Raw genomic sequence first — 7,620 nt, forward strand, 5'->3', positions numbered from 1 at the left:
AATTTGGCAAAATGAGTTTCGAACAGAGAGTTGCGTGAACGCGAGGCTGCACTCGCGCCAATCGCACAAATCAGGCCACGCGATCGCGTGACCCACGCGTCCGCGTCACCTAAACTTATCGCACACCATGCGACCTCGTCACCCACGCAACCGCGTCGCCCGCGCCGCACAACTTATCCAGATCAGCGCCAATTATCTTATCTTTTCTTTTCTAATCCTAATTTCTTCTATCTTTTCTTCTTTTCTTACTTTCTTCCTCTTCTTCTCTTTAATTTCTCATCCCTCTTCACTTCCATTCTATTTCATCCAATTTATTTGCATACTTTCATTCATTGCATTATTTTCATTGGTGTTAGAAATTTATTTGGGTCATTATTTCTTATGATTTGCTTGTAGATTGTTAAGGAATTGTTTGACAATTATATATTAATTTTTATAGAGTTGCTTGCATGTTCAATTTAATACATTCAATAACTTATTTACCATGCATGGTATGTGTTTGTGAAAACGTCCGTATGGCATTGTGCACTATTTTTAGATTTCTTTTATTCTACTACTCAAAATGCTTGCTTTTCACAAAACCTTTTTTATATTTTATTAATTAAATATAATTGTTATTCAAACATGTTATTTTGAAAGAATTAGTAATCTAACTTGGACATAGAATCCTTGATCTATGCTACTCATGCCTTTGCCAGCATGCCAATAAACATCTTGCATTTAATTGTCATTACATGCACTTGCTATATTTCCATTGATGAACTTTTCACATGTAGTCATGACCATGTGTTAACGTCATTCTTCTTTATTGTGCATTAATTACCACCTTTTCCGCTCTCTTTCTTGCTCTAACCCTTAGCTTTAAAAGTTACTTTCTTTTTCCCTTTTTAGGATGGCCACCAAGAAGGGTAAAGAGAAGGCTACTCCCAAACCACCGGCAAGGAAAGGAACAAAAAAGAGCCCCAGCTGAGGAACCACAACCCCCATCCACTTGCACATCTTAGCATGCACCGAGGACGGTGCAATCTTTAAGTGTGGGGAGGTCGATACCGACTTTCAGGGGTTAGTTACCTTCTTTTCAACACCAATACTCTATTTTCTTTGTTTGTTCAATGTTGCATTGCATAATAGATTGCATGTGTAGTTGATTGTTTGCATTTAAGTACTACTTAGTTGAAAAATAATAAGTTTCTTTTTAAGACCCTATTTTTGAAAAATTTTCACTAATTTAAATTAAAAAAAATTAAAATTTTCTATGTGTTAAATTTGTTTGAAGATCGTAAATTGGAACATGGTTTTTGAGCTAAAGAACATACAACCTGTGAGATTTTGAGCTTATTTATATGGTTACATTATTTGACCATAAATTTTTATTCTTGTGTGTTTTCTTCTCTATAATTGCAATCTCTACTTTGTTCCATTCTATATATCCATTATTTAGTGTATTTACATGCTTGCATATGATTGAGGGCATTACTTGTTTTTGCTCACTTATCCCAAATAAGCCTACCCTTTTATGTCACCCTTGTTAGCCACTTTGAACTTTTTAACCCCCTTATATTTCATAACTACATTACTAGCCTTAAATAGAAAAACAAAATAAAAATCCCAAGTTAAATCCTTGGTTAGCTTAAGATAGATATTGTGTATAATTTAAGTGTGGGAAATTTTATGGGAACATGGGATGATAGGAAAAAGTAGGGAATTAAATTGAATAAGTTATTTGAAAATTTGGGAAGCATACTCATGTGAAATCAAAATAATTAAATTACCATGTGCATTGATAAAAAAATTAAGTAATTAAATAAGGGGATACAAAAATTTCCCCAATACAAAATAAAAAGAATCAATGCACATGGGACAAAATTCAAAAATTAAATTTGGTGCATGAGCATGTAATACAAAAGTGGAAAAATTTGGGTAGCTAGGTAAAGAACTTTAAAATTATATAAAGTACGTATATGTTAGGTGAGATCTTAGACTAATCAAGGATTCACTTTGTTAGCTCACTTAGCCTTATATATATATATATATATATATATATATATATATCCTTACCTTTACCTTAGCCTCATTACAACCCTGAAAAGACCTCATGATGTTTGTATTGGTACATTAAATATTTGTTGATTGGTTAGATGAAGAACAAAGTTTAAAAAGCATGACTGACGCCAGGGCATTTTGGCCAGTTTTACTGACCTTTTCTTTACTGTTTCTAAGGTAGTTTCATGCATTTCCTTAGAAAATAAGCTAGTTTTGGATAGATATTCACTTACATATTGATTCAAGCATACATGGTGCACCTTAAATGATTTCATGAGGATTTTGCATGAAATTAATGACAAATTAGATGTTGCATTTCCCATGACTTGGACTAGAACTTTGATGCACTTTATTGCTTGATTTCAGGACAAAGGAAGCAAGGAAGAACCACGTTAGTAGCCACATTAGTCTCACTAATGTGACTTCTAACGTAGGAATGGGAGCTAGCTTGCAAAGTTAATGAGAAAAGTAATCGCCAATAACGTCCTCGAAGCCATCATAGAGCACGTTAAGAGTCACGTTAACTAAGTTAACGTGAACTCTAACGTGGAGGAAAGAAAATGGAGCCAACATTAGTCACACTTACCATTGTCACTAACATTGGGCCAAGCTCATAAGTGACCACGTTAGTTGCCACGTTAACTTAGTTAATGTGGCTTCTAAGGTTAAGAAGCAAAAGAGAAGCCAACGTTAGTGACATTCACCTTTGTCACTAACGTTGGCCAAGCCTCAAAAAGCCACGTTAACTTCCACGTTAACTAAGTTAACGTTTAACGTGGAAGCCAACGTGGAGAAAGTATATGATCACCAACGTTAGTGACACCTAACATTGTCACTAACGTTGGAATGAACCACACAAGCCACAATGAGCCACGTTAACTCCCACGTTAACTTAGTTAACGTGGAAGCTAACGTGATGAAGAGAGATGATGAGCCAACGTTAGTGACATTCACCTTTGTCACTAACGTTGGAGATGGCTAGCATTGCTACGTTAGAGGCCACGTTAACCTAGTTAACGTGGACTCTAACGTGGGAGATAGGGGCACATTGGAACGTTAGTGACAAAGGTAAGTGTCACTAACATTCTCGAAGGTTGGCAAGCTAACGTTAAGAGCCACGTTAACTAAGTTAACGTGGACTCTAACGTAAGAAAAGGGGAGGCTTCTCAATGTTATTGGGAAGGTAAGTCCCAATAATGTGTGCGAAGGACCAAGAGGCAACGTTAGTGGCAACGTTTGTGCCACTAACGTTGAGGTTAACGTGGCTCTAACTTGGGTAAGGAACGTTAGTGAAGAAGGTGATTGTCACTAACATTCTCGAACCCACATTTTCACTTAACGTTAACACCACTAACGTCCTGAGCTAAAGTCCCTGCCCACTTTACACTTTCTCTCTGCAAGTAAAGCTAAGCCCAATGAAGAAGATAACTGCTTCAAACTCCAGATCCAAAGGCCCATACCCAAGACTTGAAGAGCCAACTAGAAGATCAGAAGAGTAGTATATCTAGGAGTAACTTTGAATTGATTAGAGGAGGATTGAAAAAATTGGTAAAACTACTCTCTGTATTTTACCATTCTCTGCACTTCTAGTTTTGTTTTCATCATGTATTCTCCATCTTTTCTTTCATTTTCCAGAGCTATGAACAACTAAACCCCTTTCATTGGGTTAGGGAGCTCTGTTGTAATTTGATGGATCAATACTAGTTTTCATTATTCTTCTTCTATCTGTTTTCTTGATTTTACTTGAAAGCTTTCGATCTTCATCCAATTGAATAGTTATCTTGGAAAAGAAGCTATTCAAACTTGGATCTCTTCTGAACCTTGAAAGAGGAATGAAGAGATCATGCTAGAAATGCTTTCTCATGCTGGACCAAATTGGGTTTGGATGGATATGTGACTATAATCCTCTCAATACTTGATTTGGGAAATGCATGTGGTATAATCAGTGACCATACTTCATCTCTTCTCATGAGCAATTGACCAAGGAATTAGCTATTGATCAAGATTTGAGAGATTGAATTACAAGAAATTGTAATTCGATCACTTAAGATTGCCAAGGAGATCAATGAATGCATTGATTGAGGAAGAGATGAAAATGAAATTTATCCGGAGAATGCAACATCTCCTGAACCCAATGAACTCCCCATTTCTGATCTTACACATTCTCTTTAATTTCTGTCATTTACTTTTATGAGCAGTTACCCCATTCCCATTTACAATTCTGCAATTTACTTTCGGTCATTTACTTTCAGCTCTTTATTTTTAGCATTTACTTCTTTTGTTATTTACCTTCCTGCCATTTTATTTTCGGCAATTCTTAACTCAAATACTGATTCGCTCAACTAGAACATTCCTCTAATTAAAGTTGCTTGATCAATCAATCTCTGTAGGATTCGACCACACTCTATTGTGAGTTTTTACTTGACGACGAATTTGGTACACTTGCCGAAGGAAATTTATCACGAGACAAGTTTTTCGCGCATCAAGTTTATGGCGCCGTTGCCGGGGATTGATTGTGCATCAACAATGATTAAATTGGAGGATAACTAGATTGAGCATTTTTGTTTTGTTTGATTTAATTTTCTGTTTGAGTAATTTACTTTCAGTTTTAGTTAATTTCTTCCCTTCCCCCTACTTTTTCATTTCTTTTTGTTATCTACAACTCAGTTCACTAACCCACTAACTGTTTGATATATTGCATCCCTCACACTAACAGTAATTCTAACAGAATACTTTCTGCATTTATTTTCCTTGCTTGTGCTTTGTTGGTTATATGACACGGAGAAGAAGTGGGGCTTCAACTTCCTTTGATTCTGAACCTGAGAGAACCTTCTTTAGATTAAGAAGGGAAGCAAGAGGAAAAAGAGTGGTTGGTGCTGAGGAAGAGGAGGAATACTTTGAACCAAACATGGAAGAAAACATGGAAGAACATCGTGAGGAAGAGGCTCACAACCATGGCGGAGGAGGTCGAGCAAATCATGCTGGGGAGGATAAAAGAGTTTTAGGCTCTTACATCAATCCATGCCAACAATTTTGAACTAAAACCACAGCTCATCACCCTTATTCAGAACAACTGTTCGTTCGGAGGAAGTGTCCAAGAAGACCCCAATCAACATCTAACCACCTTCCTGAGAATATGTGACACAGTGAAGTCTAATGGTGTTCATCCTGACGCCTATAGACTGCTCTTATTTCCATTCTCACTCAAGGATAAGGCAGCCAAGTGGCTGGAGTCTTTCCCGAAGGAGAGCTTGACAACTTGGGAAGATGTAGTGAACAAATTCTTAGCAAGATTCTACCCACCTCAACGAATCAATAGGCTGAGAGCTGAGGTCCAAACTTTCAGGCAACAAGATGGTGAGACTCTTTATGAAGCATGGGAGAGGTTTAAGGACCTAACAAGGAGGTGTCCACCTGACATGTTTAATGAATGGGTGCAGCTGCACATTTTCTATGAAGGGCTCTCTTATGAGTCAAAGAAGGCCGTAGACCATTCATCCGGAGGATCTTTGAACAAGAAAAAGACCATTGAGGAAGCCATAGATGTCATTGAAATAGTAGCAGAGAATGACTATTTCTATGCTTCTGAAAGAGGCAACACTAGAGGAGTAATGGAGCTAAACAATGTAGATGCTCTGCTAGCCCAAAACAAACTCATTACCCAGCAGCTGGCTGACCTCACCAAGAAGATGGAAAGGAACCAAGTAGCAGCAATCACTACTTCATCAACAACCCAAGAAGGAGTGAATGAAGAAGTAGAGGGTAGTCAGGAGCAAGCCAACTACATTGGGAATTCACCTAGGCAAAACCATGATCCATACTCTAAGACCTATAACCCTGGATGGAGGAATCACCCAAACTTTGGGTGGGAAAATCAACAAGACCAAGGCCTAGATCAAAGACGTTCAAATCCCAACAACAATGCAGCCCACCAACATTTCACATCTAGACCATATCAGCACCCACATAACCAACCCTCTCAAAACCTTTACCATGGCCAAAATAACCCTCCTCATCCTTCCACCTCTAATCCCAATCTACCATCATTTGATGACAGACTCTCAAGGATTGAGAATCTACTTGAAGGCATAGGCAAAGAGATTCAAGACAACAAGGCATTCAAGGAGAAAGTGCGAGCCAATTTCAAGAACCAGGGAGACACAATCAAGAGGTTGGAATCCCAAGTGGGGTATCTCTCTGAGTAGATTCCCAAACCTACAGATGGATTCCCAAGTGACACAGAGAAGAATCCAAGAGGTGAAACAAAGAAAGTAAGATGGGAAGATTGCAAGATAGTCACTATAAGTGATAAGAAGAATGAGGACAAGCCAAACAACTCGGCAGAACAACCTGGAGACACCTCAATAGAGAAGGAGGAAAAAGATCACCAAGAACCAGAAATCTCACAACAGGAGCTGCTGAGACTTTATGCACCCTTTCCCCAACTACTCAAGGGTGCTGTTGAGAAGAGAATATACTTAAGATTTCTTGACTTGTTTGCATCTCTGCATGTCAACATACCATTCATCAAGACCATCCAACAAATGCCTGCATACATCAAGTATATGAAGGAACTGCTTCCTAGGAAAAGCTCACTCAAGGGAGGCCAAACTATAGTGATGAACAAGGAGTGCAGCGCCCTCATTCAACCAGAGTTGCCTACAAAAAGAAAGGACCCAGGGAGTTTTCACATCCCCTGTGCCATAGGAGAAACAATGTTTGATAGAGCACTCTACGATTTGGGAGCAAGCATCAACTTAATGCCCTTATCCTTGGTGAAGAGGCTGCGGATCAATGAGATAATGCCCACAGATGTAGTCATCAGTCTGGCTGACAAAACTCAAAAACAAGCAATAGGAGTGGTGGAAAATGTGTTGGTAAAGGTTGGGAAATACTTTCTTCCCACAGACTTCGTCATCCTAGACATGGAAGAGAGTCACACTCACCCAATCATATTGGGAAGACCATTCCTAGCTACAGCCAGAGCACTCATAGATGTTGAGCGAGGGGAGCTAATATTGAGGATCCATGATGAACGACTCAGTTTTAATGTCTTCAAATTCTCACAAGAAGCAGACCAAGAGAACAAAGAACCAAGCAAAGATCATAATGAGATACTGAAAGAGGAAGCAAGCACTGAAGCACAACCAGCCCATCTGGGAAAGCCCTTGCTTGATGAACAAGGAAATAAGCAGTTGTCACAACTCAAGGAAAAGCTAGAGGAACCGAAACCACCAGAGACATGTGAAGACAACAACAAAATTCCCTTAGACGAAGAAGTCACAAAGAGCAAGGCAACATCAAAAGGAACAAAGAAGAAGGTACCAAGGAGGTGGAGGAACAAGAAGATCCCTACCGAGGACTTCTCTCCAGGGGATAAAGTAATCTCAGCTTACTTCCCAGATATCCCCCTGATCTCCCCACTGTACCATCTCAGTTACCTAAGGTCTTCACTATCAACAGAGTTCTCTCCTTGGAACATGTAGAGATCATTGATACAACCAATGGATATAAGTCCAAGGCAAGAGGGGAGGACTTGAAGCATTATCAGCCTCCCTGATGAAGGAGAAACGTCAA

General features: G+C 38.9%; 1 non-coding gene across 1 annotated transcript; it reads right to left on the reverse strand.

Moving 5' to 3' along the window:
- Nucleotides 1-5,360: 5,360 nt before the first annotated feature.
- On the reverse strand, nt 5,361-5,464 carry LOC112787711 (small nucleolar RNA R71). Its single transcript, XR_003195108.1, has one exon. It is a non-coding gene; the product is annotated as a small nucleolar RNA R71 (small nucleolar RNA).
- Nucleotides 5,465-7,620: the final 2,156 nt, after the last annotated feature.

This window comes from Arachis hypogaea, chromosome 20, assembly GCF_003086295.3.
Source record: "Arachis hypogaea cultivar Tifrunner chromosome 20, arahy.Tifrunner.gnm2.J5K5, whole genome shotgun sequence".
Taxonomy (NCBI): domain Eukaryota; kingdom Viridiplantae; phylum Streptophyta; class Magnoliopsida; order Fabales; family Fabaceae; genus Arachis; species Arachis hypogaea.